This window comes from Hermetia illucens, chromosome 6 (assembly GCF_905115235.1).
Source record: "Hermetia illucens chromosome 6, iHerIll2.2.curated.20191125, whole genome shotgun sequence".
In the NCBI taxonomy this organism is placed as follows: Eukaryota; Metazoa; Arthropoda; class Insecta; order Diptera; family Stratiomyidae; genus Hermetia; species Hermetia illucens.
Window position 1 is genome coordinate 70,395,692 of NC_051854.1, and position 17,078 is coordinate 70,412,769.

Below are 17,078 nucleotides of genomic sequence, written 5' to 3' on the forward strand. Positions count from 1 at the left end.
TAGCCGAGTAATGAACATTAAGGAGCTAACTGATGTACATTTTATACATTTGCCTAATAAAAGCCTTAACTTATCATTTACATTAGCTTGCTCACACCTTAATGGAAATAATTTGCCTGTAATTACATATGCTTGAGATGCTCCGTAAGAAGTCAGCAGTCAAGCACTCTAGAGTCTGAATTAGTCCTGCGAGCATGGCGAAGCACACAAGATGAAAGGAGCGAAGAAAAGTACCTCCTGGCACGCAATCATTTGGAAGTGTCGAGCCGTGAAAATCACCTAATACGGTCGATGATGGAAGCCCAAGAAAGAGCTGTGAATTTTTGGTTGAATGTTTCAGGAAGGATATTTTAAATTAGTTAACACTGGGCTCACACGCTGCAACTTCACGCAAGATGGCTGAAGTGTACTCGTAGTCGAGCAGCCAATTTATTATGGAGTTCCTTGTTCAATGTTGAAAGCTCTTGAAAAGTGAAAGTGAAAGAGGAGCATTATACGTGTCCCACTCATTGTTACGAACAGAATGGAGTATCTGCTTGACAGATTCAATTGACATGGATTCTAGGCTAAATTGGTACCTTTTGAGTCTCATGTGAACCTACACCATTTTCGAGGATTCGTGCGACGAAATCAATGAAGTTCCTAGAAGCGATATTTTAAGTGTGTAAATTTGCCTTTCTTTCATCCTCGAACGAGGTAATTTGTCTTTTATTTGTCTACATGAAAGAAATATAACGAAGACGGAAATCTTTTGTAGTTCCGCTACGCGCTACCCTGATTTATCTGCAGACGAAAGATAATGTATAGCAACTGGAGTACAAAGCAGCCACCCCCACCCGAGACCTGTATACTCACATAAACATATTTGTACGTTATCAGATACTCCACATGTGTGTATCCCAGCTAAATGAGGAAAATTCAGACGAATAAAAGGAAATTTTCGCTGATGAAGCAATTTCGTCAGAAAGAATTGCATTACATTTCAATACGGTACTGATTTCTCAAATTTAGTTACTTAATGTTTTGTATGGAGACTTTATTATTTTCTTCGTCGGCACGAGATTCCTTGAATTGATGCCAAGTAACAAGATGAGTGGCATGTGAGGGTTCTATTGAATCCACCATATGGGATATATCCAAGCCTGTGACATAAGTACGTGGGAGCAGAATGAAATTTTATATTATTGGATGTGTCTCTGAATTGTTTTAATATAACTCCAGAAGGCTCGTGCATATAATTACCTTCTTTCATGAATTATTCGCTTTTGTACCCCGTGGAATTGTATATTGTAAGGTTATTAATGCCGTTGTAATATTGCACAATGGGTACAGTTATTTAATGATGCCTAATAATTCAAAACAAAGATGTTATCGTTCAAACAAACGGAGTAGCCCTATCTCTAATGAAAAAGATTCAGAATATTGTATGATACTTCAACAACTAAGGAAAAAAATAACTTATGGCCTGTAACAGTTACAGGATTAAGCAGGCCTGACGAGAGGGGGAGTGGAAAGGGAGATTCACTCCGGACCTGGAGTCTTCTAAGGGGACCGAAAGGAATATTCCAATTGAACAAGTCGACAAACCGCATACTGGATGCTTTAGGTATGAAAGGTTTTGTTTATTTCTTATACATATATATATATATATATTCCATATATTCCAGTGAACTTTTGTCTCATTTGTATTTAGTTTGCAGTGGTTATTCATTAAGTATGTCAGATTATTCACTTTAGCGTTAATCTGACTTTCAACCCTGATCAATGTGGGAGGCCAGATAAAAGCAGCAGGATCCCTCTCAAGACCATTCAAGGGGATGTCCTATCATGCGTCCTCGTCAATCTGGCCCCAGAGAAAATGATCCGCGATGTTGAGGTAAATGCAAGGGGTACGATCCTATTTAAGCCCACCCAACTACTGGCCTATGCGGACGATATCGACATCATGGGAAAAACCACCCGAAACGTGCAAACAGCATCATCCAGATCGAGCAGGCGGCGCGAAATCTTGGGCTGCACATCAATGAAGGCAAGGCACAATATATGGTGGCAACGTCAGCACCAAAAACCAACCAACCAGCAACATCAAACCGCACTGGCCAAACGTGAAGAATAAAGATAGGAGACTACAACTTTGAGACCGTTTATAATTTCTCCTATCTAGGGTTGAAAATCACAAAAGATAACAGCTATGACGATGAAATTCGAGCACTGCTGGCAGCCAACAGAACCTATTTCATCATCATTATCAACAGCGCAAAAATCGGTAACCGGTCTAGGTCTGCCTTAATAAGGAACTCCAGACATCCCGGTTTTGCGCCGAGGTCCACCCTAAAAACTGTCTGGCGTCCTGACCTACGCCATCGTTCCATCTTAGGCAGGGTCTGCCTCGTCTTCTTTTTCTACCATAGATATTGCCCTTATGGACTTTCCGGGCTGAATCATCTTCATCCATACAGGTTAAGTGATCCGCCCACCGTAACCTACTGAGCCGGATTTTATCCACAACCGGGCGGTCATGGTATCGCTCATAGATATCGTCATTGTGTAGGCTACGGAATCGTCCATCCTCATGTAGGGGGCCAAAAATTCTTCGGAGAATTCTTCTCTCGAACGCGGCCAAGAGTTCGCAATTTTTCTTGCTAAGAACCCAAGTTTCCGAGAAATACATCAGGACTGGCAAGATCATTGTCCTGTACAGTAAGAGCTTTGACCCCATGGTGAGACGTTTCGAGCGGAACAGTTTTTATAAGCTGAAATAGGCTCTGTTGGCTGCCAACAACCGTGCGCGGATTTCATCATCGTAGCTGTTATCGGTTGTGACTTTCGACCCTAGATAGGAGAAATTATCAACGGTCTCAAAGTTGTAGTCTCCTGTCTTTATTCTTCACGTGTGACCAGTGCGTTTTGATGTTGTTGGTTGATTCGTCTTCGGTGCTGACGTTGCCACCATATATTTTGTCTTGCCTTCATTGATGTGCAGCCCAAGATCTCGCACCGCCTGCTCCATTTGAATGAAGGCAGTTTGTACGTTTCGGGTGGTTCTTCCTATGATGTCGATATTGTCCGCATAGGCCAGTAGTTGGGTGGACTTAAAGAGGATCGTACCTCTTGCATTTACCTTAGCAGCACGGATCAGTTTCTCGATGGCCAGGTTAAAGAAGACGCATGATAGGGCATCCCCTCGTCGTAGACCGTTGTTGATGTCGAATGGTCTTGAGAGTAATCCTGCTGCTTTTATCTGGCCTCGCACATTGGTCAGGGTCAGCCTAGTCAGTCTTATTAATTTCGTCCGGATTCCGAATTCTCTCATGACCGTGTACAGTTTTACCCTGGCTATGCTATCATAGGCGGCTTTAAAGTCGATGAATAGATGGTACATCGCTTGCCGCAGAGAGAAAATCTGATCTGTTGCTGATTTGTCTGGAGTGAAGCCTCTTTGGTATGGGCCAATGATGTTCTGGGCGTATGGGGCTATCCGGCCTAGTAAGATTGTGGAGAATATCTTATAGATGGTACTCAGCAACGTGATACCTCTATAATTGCTGCACTGTGTGATATCTCCCTTTTTATGTATGAGACAGATAATGCCTCGTGGCCAATCGTCAGGCATTGATTCGCTGTCCCATACCTTGAGCATAAGTTGATGAACCACGTGGAGTCCATATTTAACCAATTCGGCTGTAATTCCATCGGCTCCTGGCGACTTATGATTTTTAACCGATGAATTGCAAGGACTGTTTCTCCTAAACTTGGCGGTGGCAGAATTTGTCCATCGTCTTCAGTTGGCGGGACCTCCAACTCGCCCATGTTCTGGTTATTCAGTAGTTCATCAAAGTACTCAATCATCGCTCCAATATGGCCATTCTGTCGGAAATCAGATTTCCCTCTTTGTTTCGGTAGGATGAGCAACGAGGTGTATAAGCCTTCATCCTGCTGACTTGTTGGTAAAACTTCCGCGCCTGGTGCAGTTGCTCCCTGTATTTTTCTAGTTCACAGACTTGTTGGTTCTGCCAGGCTTCCTTTTCCCGTATGTGAAGTCGCTTCTCCACTCGTCGGAGTTCGTGATAAGTCTCTGCGCGTGCCCGCGTTCTTCGAGAATGCAACATTACTCGGTATGCGGCATTCTTCCGTTCCGTTGCTAGCTTACATTCATCGTCAAACCAGCCGTTCCGACTCCTTTTGCGGCTGGGGACAAGTATGTTTGTGGCTGTATCCATGATAACGTTCTCCAGGTGATTGTCAAGATCATTTGTTGATGCTTCATCTCCAGGTCCTCTGTTGACTGCGGTTATTGCGGCATCCATTTCCTTCTTATAGGTGTCGCGAAGGGTTGCGTTGTGAATGGCTTCAGTGTTCACTCTCACCTGATTGTCAGAGGGGATTCTAGGTGGTATTGTTATTCGAGCACAGAGCACCATGCCAACGAGAAAGTGATCCGAGTCTATATTGGCCCCCCTATATGTTCTGACATTCATCAAGGCTGAGAGGTGGCGGGGTTCGATCAACGCGTGGTCAATTTGGTTGGAAGTGGTCCCGTCTGGAGAGGCCCATGTATGTTTGTGGACCACTTTCCGCGCAAACCAGGTACTTCCAACAACCATTTCGTGTGACCCTGCTAATTGAATAATCCGCAGTCCGTTAACATTTATTATATTTTCGTGTAAGCTATGGGAGCCAACGTATCGCTCCTTCCTTACTTGGCTGTTAAATTCCCGAAGTATGATTTTAATATCATATCTGGGATTGGCTTCGAGGGTTCGTTCTACTGCCTCTTAGAAGGTATACTTCTCCGACCCTGCTGTCCCCTCTGTAGGGGCGTGAACGTTAATGAGGCTTATACAGGTTGCGGCAGCCTAACTTCCTTTTTCCAAAACTCAATAAAAACTATTGTATGTATCGGAAAATATTTATTTATTTTTTATAATGTAGGTACTTGTCTAAAGTTTTTATTCACATTGTTTTGAAGATCAAATCTGTTAGGTGACGTCCCCCATTCTCCATACATTGCGTAAACCGATTTCTGGCGTTTGTCATGACTCTTGTTAGCATAGCAGGTGTTATGTTGGCAATTTCTTCTTGGATGTTGGTCTTGAAATGTTGTAGGGTTGTTGGATGGTTCACATAAACACGGGATTTCAAAAAGCCCCTACAAAAAAATCACAAGGGGACAGATCGGGAGAGCGTGCCGGCCATTCCAAGTCGCCTCTAATTGAGATAAGGCGGTCTGGAAAGTGTTCCCTCAAAACAGCCACCGATGGTCTTGAAGTGTGTGCTGTTGCACCGTCTTGTTGGAACCAAGTGTCCCCCAAATCCAAATTTTCTAGCCGTGAGGAAAAAAAATTCTGTAGCATGTTTACATACCGGTCCGAATTCACTGTCACTGTAACCTCATTTTCCTCAAAAAACCAGGGACCAATAATTCCAGCTGAGGAAATTGCACACCACACTGTGACTTTGGGTGAATGCAAAGGCTTTTCATGCAATTCTCGAGGGTTGGTGTCAGCCCAGTAGCGTATGTTTTGTTTGTTAACCGACCCACACAAATGAAAATCGGCTTCTTCGCTAAAAAAAACAATAGCACCCTAGGGAACGACATCAAGAAGAAGCTCACACGCGTTCATTCGCGAATTGAAGTCACGTTCTGAAAGTTGCTGCACTATCGCCATCTTATAGGGATGAAAATGAAGATCATCACGAAGAATTCTTCTCACAGAACGATCGGATAGTCCAAGGGCAGATGCGTGTTTACGCGCAGAACGCCGTGGCGATCGCAACATTGACGCTCTCACTGCCTCAATGTTCTCAGGTGGTCTAACGGGTCGAAGGACTCCAGTACTTCCTTTTGTCGCACTTGCAGTTTTTCTGAATGTAGTGACCCATGTAACAATTGATTTGCGGTCTGGGACCGGAGCCAACGGGGCTAAATTAAAACGATTCCGAAATGCACGCTGTGTTGCAATAACCGAACATCCGCTTGAAAAGTAAACCTCAACGGCAAATGCACGCTCCTCACTATTCCAACGCGTGATAGCGACTGAACCGTGTCGGGACAAAACTCTACAGTATCCCCTCTTGAACGAGACCACTACCGCTCCGCTATGACATCAACTAACTGAGTGGCGCGCATTTTAAAAAAGGAAGTTATGCTGCCGCACCCTGTATTTCAAAACTTGCCTCGTTCGCTTATGTTTTCAAAGCCGATAACAGCAGGTTTCATTTTTTATTTGACTAAGAAACGTACTCCGAGCACATGGTTTACTGGATGGCCGCTATAATATATGGTGTAGTGGCTCTTCTCCAGGAAACCGGTCCCTGTCCATCGCATCTCTTGTAACGCTGTTATATCAGCCCTATATTGGGGCAGGGTATCGGCTAGCTGTTCAGCAGCTTTATCTCTGTACAGAGAGCGCGCGTTCCGTGAGAAAATGCGCAAATCGTTGATCCATTGTCGTTGCCTTTTTCGTCGTTGTAAGATCCATCCTGTCCGAGGCTCCTTTCGTGGCTCCGTAACATCGGTTTTCCTTGTAGGGTTGTCAGCCCTACCCAACCCCCAACCTGGAGGACCAATTGGTACAAATTGTCGCGTTTTTAGGCGCGGGAGACTCGCCTTCATCCTTCTCCGTCTGCAGCTTTTCGTTTTGAAAGAGCTCCCAGCGGTCACCACGTGAAGGTGGAGATAGGGTTTGGTAGTAGAGCTGCTGGTGTTGGTTCATCAGGCTTTTCCAAGGTTTTATGCTCCATTGTGGGTACCAATCGACGTTTCGCCCTGGGACCTATACTACCCTTTGACCAACCTATTTAAGCTTACAAAAACTGTTCCGCTCGAAACATCTCACCATATTCTCAAAGCTCTTCCTGTACAAGACAATGATCTTGCCAGTCTTCCTGTATTCCTCGTAGACTTGTGTTCTTAGCAAGAAGAATTGTGAACTCTTGGCCGCGTTTGAGAGAAGAATCCTCGAAAGAATTTTTGGCCCCCTACATGAGGATGGAAGAGTCCGTAGCCTACATAGCGGCGAAATCTATGAGCGATACCATGACCGTCAGGCTGTGGATAAAATCCGGCTCAATAGGTTACCGTGGGCGGATCACTTAACCCGTATCGCTGAGGATGATTCAGCGCGAAAAGTGTATAAGGGCAATATCTGTAGCAGAGAAAGACTAGGCAAGACCAGGCAGACCCTGCCTGAGATGGAGCGATGGCATAGGTCAGGACGCCAGGCAGCTTTTAGGGAGAAGGAATTGATGGACCTCGGCGCAAAACCGGGATATTTGGAGTTCCTTTTTAAGACAAGTCTAGACCGGATACCGGTTGTTGCGCCGTTGGTGATGATGACCTTCACAGTGCCAGGTTGCAGTAAATCTAAACTAGAGCGATAGTTTTGACCCTTGTTAGTGATAGTGTGATTTGCACCAAACTTATCAAGACCGTACCTCATGTTGTAGCCCATATTACTACGCAATTTGATGACATCACTTGATTTTCAGAAAATATAGTAATGTGCTATTATTAACTTTATCTGCGCAGATATCGGTATAGAGTGTATTTTGAGCCCTAAGTGTTATTTAGTGGCAACCACATGATTTTTTTTCGGTTGAGTAGTTTTTGAGAGTGGTGCCTGTAAATAAATGCTCACTTTCCAGCATCCGCATTTCCTTCCTTGACAACCAGTATCAAAACTAATACCAGCTTTGGAAAGTACTAATCAAGACCTTTCATTTGATATCCCGCAGGCTATATTCGTCGAAGAAAATGTACACCCCCTTACTTACTTCCCACCAAATTTTATGTCAATTCGTACAGCCGTTTGTGAGAAAAGTGCATGTGACAGACAGACAGAGGTGGAATTGTCGACGCCGTTTGTGTGCTGCCATATGGTTTCCTTAGCCGTAAAATATCTGCCTCCTTCATCGACTGTATTCCTAACTGAGATCGTAAGGCTTGGCAAATTTCCCCTTTAGTAGTAATCTTGTCCAAGTCCTTACGACCAATGACTACTCGACTACTCGGCTAGATTTGCTTCTGAAAATTCTCTAAGGGTGCACAGCAAAGTCCAGATGGGATGAGTCGTCTGCAGATGGTGCTTCAGGTATTCGAAATTTGGAGATATGGGGGAAAAATGTATTGTACTAGCCCACACCATTAAGTGTGCGGTGTTTAGGAAGGCTATCGAATCCATGCATGAATAAGATTCTTATAGCTAAACTAACCGGCACCCATACGGTATTGGAAAACAAAATCGGCGTCCCCATTGTCACCGAACATTACAGAGCCACAGAAGAAACCACAAATATCCTCGAGAGTTGTGTTACGAGAGCAAAAATACGGTGTTTTTTTTTGCGCCACCAAGTTCCAATTTAGCGATGGATACAAAAGGAGCATTCGATCTCTTTCATTATGGAGAAGGGACAGGGTTCGCCACCTTTCGTCATCAACCGATATGGACTGTACGGTAAATAACGCCGGTACAATACAGTCCATCTAGTCGGTACTTAGTTTGCAGGGTTGATAAGTTTGTAACCAAGCCACCTCGGGTCCACATTTATCACCCTTACTGGGTTCTGCCAGCCTCGAGCTTCGCTTTTATTTCTCGCGGTAATGATTATCCATTTTACTGATTTATAATCTGCCTCTATGGTTCATGCCTCTTCGCAGGGTGGAAACATGTGCCATCAAGCGGGGCATATGATTCTCCTTCCGTACGTCACCAGAAGGCTTGTCACGCCTGGGACTCAACCATGGCCTGGAAGTTTCACAGGTTCCCGTTATCAGGTTCATCACTTAATTTACGACAGCGTCAACTGCAACGCTACCACCCTCCGAGTGGTTCTCCAGCACGACTCTGCCTATTTCAAGAGCTTCAACAAAATTTCTTCATGTTCACCCTCGTGACGTTCCACACACAGAGAAGCCGTGAAGTCTTCTAGACTTCGCCGACGCGTTCACCGACGGTACCAGAACTTTCGACGCAAAAGCTACGTTAGAGATGCTCCCTTTGCGGCCTGGACCAGAACGTTGGTGGAGATCCGATGATTCAAACTACCAGCCCGGATTTCTCTGGAGTCTAGGTGTTATATGCCCCATTTAAGAGCCATAACATTAAAGACACTCCTACCAAGTTTAGTCCCTCCGGTGTCCTCCAGAGTATCGAGCATGCATCGAAAATCCGCCATCATAAGTCTCCTTTGGCGTTAGGCAAACGCTAAGGAACGTTATCCTTATGTACCGCATCTGAATGAAGCCATTTCCTCCGCCTTGGGAAAGATCAGGGTGTCGAATGCCGTCCAGAACCTAGATGGCAACGGCATCCGATGAGTCGAGATGCCATAAAGTCGGGTCTTTATTCCGGTATTGCCCGTTGGCTAGCAGTAAATCAGCTTTTCCATTAGCAGTCAATTGCGCTAGCAACTCGGGAGCGGTTGCATTCCGATATATGTTATGATAATTTGTAAGATATAAGATTTCGCTTTCATTACAGGCCTTCCCTTGGTTACACACATTTCCGTCGTGGTCCTCTCCTGCCGGGTCCCTTGTAAGTTGCTGAATTGTGTCCATAGTCCAGACACCTATAACATTTGATGGGGATTATCCGCATCCGCACCCTGCATACTACCCATCCAATTTTGATCTTCTCGGAGTTGTTAAGGAGTTTCTTCAAATATCGCGCAGCGACTTCGGCGACACCGAATTTTTGGCACCTAACATTCATAGATCTCGGATTTCTAGAGAGCACATAGACTTTTGACTAGAAAGTGTTGTCCCCCAGTAGCCACTTGACCACTTCACAGAATGTGCTCTTCCTAGTCGTCTTCGGGCTTAAGTTAACGAGGGCTTCCATCCATCCTTCGTTTTCCGGAGTCAAGTCACTTCTGCTCTACAATGTTCAGGCTTTATCTTGTAGCGGATTTGGCCGAGAACTAATTGCCTTCCGTCGGCTTAACGAGCAGAGCATTTCATTTGGCACTTAAACTGTTCTCAGCGGAAAGCTTGGCTGTTTTTCTTTTTCGTGCGCCTTTTGGTGCTGTTCACACGCGCCTGTAGAAGGAAATGCGGTCCTCCAGTTCCATCAGCCCGTGTTTGACGCTTTTGCCCACGTTTTTTTAGAGGAACGTTGCTGATTACATACGCTTTACAACTGCTGCACATTTCCTGATGAGCCTGTCCTCTTCAGCTTTCGGTAAGACAGTAGACTGCACTTGCATTCAGTTCATGTCTTACTTGAGAACAGGGACACCGCAGGGTTTTGGAGTTGCCATCCGCGCACTCTTTATTTGTGCGTCCTGGTGTCACATCGGATGTTTCCGCCCGCGCTACCTCTTTCACTGGTCGCTGCAGTGAGCGCCCAAACGCCGTCGACTGTTCCTCTTTGCCTGAATTATTGTTATTTGTGTTTACCATGGTAATTTTAACAGCGTATCGTGTGCAGGGAGGCGGACGGAAATAGTCAGAAACGAGTATACTCTTATGGAAAAGCTTCTATACCATTTCTCTGAGCCCAGAGCTGCGTATAGCTGATAGCGAAACTCACGGAGTAGTCAGCACTCGCTTGGGGTAACGCGATTTGTTAATATCAGTTCAATGCACATTATCTGTCTAAGGTTTTCATGGGGCTGGCTCCAGATACATGTCACATGTCTTTGGCAGAGCTAAGCTCACATTTCCTCGCCGACGTCTGCCAGTGCATCCCGACTTGGCTTTGTTAAGGTTACTACCTGAACTGGAGGTGTACTGTCAACTACGGGGTAAGAACTACTTACTCGTGCAACTTGGGGGATGTCCCGTGTGGGAGTCCCGTCCCATTAATTACCTAGAGAAATCGAATGATCACGAAGCAGAGTTTCCTATCTAAGATTTGACAATGAGGGCGAGTTTATCTTTTCATAGGGAAAATATTTTCCAGACTTAAAAATGAGTGATTTCCACCTAATTTGTTAAGCCGTAGGAACACAATATGGCAGCCGTCTCCTACCATTCACACTCATTTCGTAATTATCTATGTGGCGTGTCTTTGTATGACACTACGAAACCGAAAATTATACAAAAATATTTTAACTAACTTCTTAGCGAACCTCGTTGCTGTGTTAAATAGACTGCTCTAATTTAGTAGAGGCTAAAAGAAGACAAAGCTCGGATGAGATACGCTGTAAAAGTCATCGCAAAACCCATAAGATGCTAATGGACGTGGCCATGCATATTTTCCGCATCAGACAAATTTCCCTTTTCTCAGGTTACCTGGAGAGATTGTACGACGTTTGCATAATTAAATGAGTCATTATCTAAGTCAGCGAACTCTTACTTTAAATTTCAATGCTTCCCTAATGAGCATTTTTGTACCTTTACACACAGCACCACTCAAGAGAATAGCACCCTAACTGACTGCAGGAAGACAATCCTGAAAACCGTATGCATTCAAATTCTCCCGCTCTGAACTGACTTGGTCCCACTGGAAGCGCGCAATGAAAAGAAGTGACTTAATATCATTACAACAGGAAAGCGCACTTTACACTCTTAGCCCGGAAATAACATTTTCCAGCTCATACGTCCTGTCTAACCGCAATGAGTGACACTCTAAGGTTGAGTTGAGGAACTCGTTATTCAGCTTAAGGCGGAACCACGTGGAGCTTTCTTATATTAACGATGAAAAATTTGCCTTCCACTCTGTGGGTAGCTTGCAATTAGACGTTGAATGAAATGTAATTAGAACGCCAGCTTTTCTAACGTTTGATCTTTTCAGACAAATTACATTAAATGAAGTTTCATTTCGCTTTTATTGAAAGAAAGTCAGCAATGCCACAGAGAAATGGGAAAAATTAAAAGAAGGTGAATTGGGGGAATGACTGCGGTACTTAAAAGTAGGAAAATTTGAATGTTCCCTTCTTTGCTAAACTAGGCGAATAATTACCTGTGAAATTCGAGAACACGTTTTGAAACCCGCCTAAAGGATATCTTAGGCCGGAAGATGAGGGGGAACTTAAGGATGGGGAAAGAGCTTCGTGCAATTTACGAATATATACATACTTACGTCCACATTCATTGGTAACAGTCTCATTACCAGCGGAAGGTAGACTTTCATCTCTATATAAAGGGGAAACCTTTTACTTATTTGGCGTTGAAAACTCTACCCAGTGGTTCCATATGTTAACTGTCTAAAAGTTCTCCTTTTTTTGTAGTATCATATTTCTGCGATTTCTACAAAATGAAAAGTTTTTGAGAATAAGAGGCGAAATTCTCATCCCTTCTTTACAATAATTCTAATCAAATATGGAGGAATCATCAGTGCAAGCTATCGTGAAAAGGACGCACATTCACCCGCAGAGGATCCAACTGCTGGTGGTATGTAGAAACCACCAAGAGCCCGCCTATTAGAAAGCCTTCAAAAACCTTAAAGTGGAAATTCGGAATGCTTTAAGGGGAAAGTAAGCAAGCGGGGACGCTTATAAAATCGTGATAAGACGAGTCAGAAACCGTTCATCGCCTCAGAGCACGAATCCTACTCTCCTTCTAAAAATTAGGGCTTGTTCAATTAACCAAAGGGGGGCACTGATGCCTTTTAGAGAACTCATCGGCAGTGGAAATTGGTCAAAGAGTAGGGAAAGGTAAAAAACCAAATTTGGACAAAATACTGAAAAGGGTCCATAAGCTTGCGGAAAAGATTGTGAGTTTTGTTGTGTCGTTTTCATGTGAAGCTCGGGTGAATCTCCGCTCAGTGACTCCACACTGCAGCGCCTCCACACTACCCTACACCCAGCTGATACTGGGTTTCAAAATTGGACTCCTGCCTCGCTAATTTTAGGGGCGGAGTTCGAATATCACGCCAGATGCACCTTTCTTCATCCGAAACCTCAGCCCCGGGGACGGAAATTTTCTTGGGCCTGCCGTCAACGTCAACTCTAAAGAAGTAGTCTTTTTTTTTTTTTGACACATTCAATTTATTCATTTTATATTTACAAAGATCAGCTTAAGGCTATTACTTAATACTAGAACTTATTTCTAACGACATTAATCTTACCTAGAAATTAACCTAAAGCTTAATAATAAGAATAATTTACAGTTTGACTTAACCTAAGCTTACAAGCTAGTGGGGGGAAAGTCAGGAAAAACCCCCCATAAAATAGAGATTGTTTAAGAAACACGGAACCGGTAAAGGGATGGGAGAAGGATGCGTAAGGGGAGGGTTAAAACTATTGGGAGATGGAGTAGACAGTGTCAGAGCGATGTAGATTGTAGGGCCGATGGTAGTACATTAACTTACCGTTGCGAAAAACGCGACCTAAGGAGTGAAGGTTTAGGATGTCGGAGGGGAGGACATGGGTTCTAAATGGGCGGTCTGTAGGACTGATGTGTGAATAGATGGATTCTCGGACTAGGCTATTATCATGATTCAGGGCTTGGTAAAGGAACTTTATTAGGGATTTGATGAGGAACACGTCTAAACGGGTTGAGTTGACCCGGTTGTAGACGGCTTGGTTGGAACGGGGATGGGAAGGGCCTAGGGATATTCGGAGGAACTTCCTTTCGTTAGCTCGTAGGCGCTCCATTTGGTGTGAGGTTAGATCGCACCATGCTACGAAGCCGTACGTCATTAATGGACGTATTAGCAGCTTGTAGCAGTAGAGCTTAACGTTAGGACGGACAGGGGACTTGTAGTTGAGGATGGGCCATAAGGATTTCAGACCACTTGTAGTGTTGGAGAGGATCGAATTAACGTGAGGAATGGAAGAGAGACGGGAGTTTAGATGGATGCCTAGGTATTTTGTGGATGTGACGGTGAGGATTGGGTCTTGGCCAATTTTAATAAGGAGATCGGAAATGTCGCAGCGCATCTTGAAGGTGATTTTGATTCTGCCTCGAAAGACGATGGCATGGCATTTGGATGGATTGAGTAGGAGTTTCCAGGAGATGAGGTAGGAGTTGAGGGATTGGATGGAGTGGTTTATACGGGATTGGGCGGCACGGATATTTCTGGATGGGGTATAGAGAATTAGGTCATCGGCATATTGAAGAGTTTTAACTGTGTAGGGAGTTGTGGTGGAATGGTGAAGAGGGATATCTGCAGTGTAGAGTGAGAAGAGGGTTGCCGAGAGGACCGAGCCTTGTGGGATGCCTGCGGGGGGACTGTAGGAATCGGATAAGGAGTCGAGGACTCTAACTTGGGAATGGCGGTTGGAGAGGAAGCTAAGGATAAGTCGACAAAGGTGGGGATGAAATTTAAAAATGTAGGAAAGTTTGAAAATAAGGCCTTCGTGCCATACGGAATCGAAGGCCTTCTGAATATCTAGGAGGCAGGCGGTGGTGGGGATGTTGTTGTTTAGGTTTTTGTAAAGGTCGGATTTGAGGACGAGGAGGGCGTGTTATGTGCCATGTCCTTTCTTGTTGGCGAACTGGAAGCTGGGGATGGTATCGTGGTCGGAGATGTGGGAGAGTAAAAGGTCATGGATGGCAACTTCAAAAATCTTGGAAAGGGAGTTGAGTAAGGAGATTGGGCGGTAGCTATTGGGATTGGATGCGGGTTCTTGTTTTTTCCGAATGGGGACGATGTGCGCTTGTTTCCAAGGCGTGGGGAAATGTGCTAGGATGAAGCAGTGATTTAGGAGTTGTGAAAGGAGAGGACTTAAGGTTTTGGCGCACCCCTTAAGGATAATTGTAGGGATTTTGTCAGGACCTGTGGATTTTTTGCTTTTACGGGAAAGGATTATCGATTCGATGGATTCTTGGGAAAGGGACGGGATTGGGTTGCAAAAATGGGGAGCGGGACCTGGGGGTGGAATTGGTAGGCTGGTGTAAACTGGGAAGTTGGACGTAAGATCAGAGAGGTGTTGAGAAACTGAAGATTCGGTAGCAGGGTCTGAGAGGCGGAGGGTGGTATGATGAGCTGCGAGAAAGGCTTTCGCCAATTGGTCAGCATGATCTTTAGGTGACGTGTTGTGGGGAAGGGTGATGGGAGTTTTGGATTTGGCAAGATGGGGACAGGTGTGACGGAGTTGATTACAGGTTTGGTTGTTTATTGAGATGCCTGCGAGTTTGACGGTGTGGTGTTCGGCGTAGAGGGATTGTATTTCGGATCGGATGGTTCGAGTTAAGGAGTCGATACGTGTTTTGAGGGAGTTGAAACGGGGATTATATCTGTTCCGGTGGAGTTGGCGGCGTAGGGTGGCTTTGGTTTTTATTAGGTTAAGTATGTGGGTGGGGAGTGTGATTAGGTTATTATAGTTTAAGGGACGGAGAGGAATGGTTTGGTTGCACACCTCTTGGGTGATTTCGGAAATCTGGGCTATTGAATTGTCTAGAATCTCTGGAGAAGGAGAGGGTGGAAGAGAAATAGCTGAGAGTCTGTCAGCAAGTCTGTAGTTGACTAGATTCCAGTTGGCTTTGGAATAATCGGGAAGGAATTTAGGTTGGGTTCTAGGGAGTTGGTCGTTAATGTAGAGTTCTAGGACTACACCGTCATGGTCACTTAGGCCGGGAACAGTTGGGAGATCGGAGGGAACCATAGGGAAGTGGGATTGGGTGAGGAGATTATTACTAATGAGGAACAGGTCAAGATAAGAATGGGAATTGGATGCGTGGTGGGTAGGTTGATTGGGTGGGAGAAGGGTTAACTGTAGGGGGAGGGAATTCTGGGAATACCAGTTGGCTAACCTGTTGCCATTAGGGTTGGGAATGGAATTGAACCACATACTGTGTTTGGCATTCAGGTCGCCGCCTAGTATGAGGAAGACTTGTTTATTTTGGGACTCTGGGAGGCCTCTGAGGAAATGTATGAGTCGGGTGAGGTCAGCTGGGTCAAGGATCTGTTTTGGGCAGTAGAGGCTGCCGAGAAAAGTGATAGAGGAACGGGAAATGACCGCGATAACCGTAGTCTCAAGGGAAGGAGTGATGGATGATGGGACAAAAATTTGGATGGAGTCTATGTGATTGGACACTAGGATAGCTGTACCTCCGCCCGGGCGGTTTATGCGATCGGTTCGGAAGGAAGTGATGTTGGGGAAGGAGAGTTTATGGATCGAGTTAAGCCTTGTTTCGGTGAGGAGGAGGAAGTGTGGATTATGGGTGTTATGGAAGTTAAGGAGTTCGTGTCTCTTTTGCCTGCTCACAATGGAATTTGGGTTGAGCAATACCACTTTAGTGGACATTGCTGGGAGAGACTTGGCACAAGAAGGAAAGTAGGGCGAGGCGTTTTTCCATAGGGGAGGAAAGGGAATGGTAAGTGGGAATGAAGGAGTTGAGTTGGGAGGCGAGTTGAGGAGTCGGCATATTGAATAGTGAGAGGATTTCACTATCCAAATTGAAGGAGTTGCTAGGATGGGTGGCGTTTCTGGCTATGGAAGCATAAGAGAGTGGCTGGCTTTGTAGTGGGATAGAATTGATAGATTGTCTAGGGTTGTGGAGGGAAGAAGTTTTGGGTGCAGGGATTGGGGAGGGCTTGTTTGGTTGAGGAGCTGTGTTTTGGCGTGCACGGACTTGTACGAACATCGGGCAGTTGCGATAACTCGCCGGATGCGTATTGGAGCCACAGTTTATACACGTGGGATTTTGGCTGGGAGTCTTGGGGCATTGTCGGGGACCGTGGGGAGTGTTGCATTTAACGCAACGGTAAGGTAGATTGCAGTTGGATGCGGCGTGTCCAAGTCTCTGACAATTGCGACATTGGGCAATTTCGTGAAATTGTACGGGTTCGAAATTAACAAGGCAATGGAACATCGCCCTGGCCTTGGATAATATGGATTGTTGGAAACCTGGTTTGAATGAAACCAGGAAAAGGTGGAGGGATTTGCTGTTTCGCCTCGATGAGCTCGTCTCATACGGTCGAACACTAACTGCGTCTGCAACACCGAGCCGGTGGAGTTCGCCGAGAACTTCATCAGATGTGTAGGTGAAATCTAGTCCCCGGAGAACTAGATTTACCGGCTTTTGATGCGCTGGTGTGAAAGTGAAGAAGGGATGATTCCCTTCTTTCAGTAGTGCTTTCGTCGTTTCGAACTCCGTTTGGTTCGAGACGAGCACATGTGTGGAGTGAATACTGGTTTTCTTGAGGGAGACATTAGGGGAAGCACTGATTATTTTAGTTGTAACA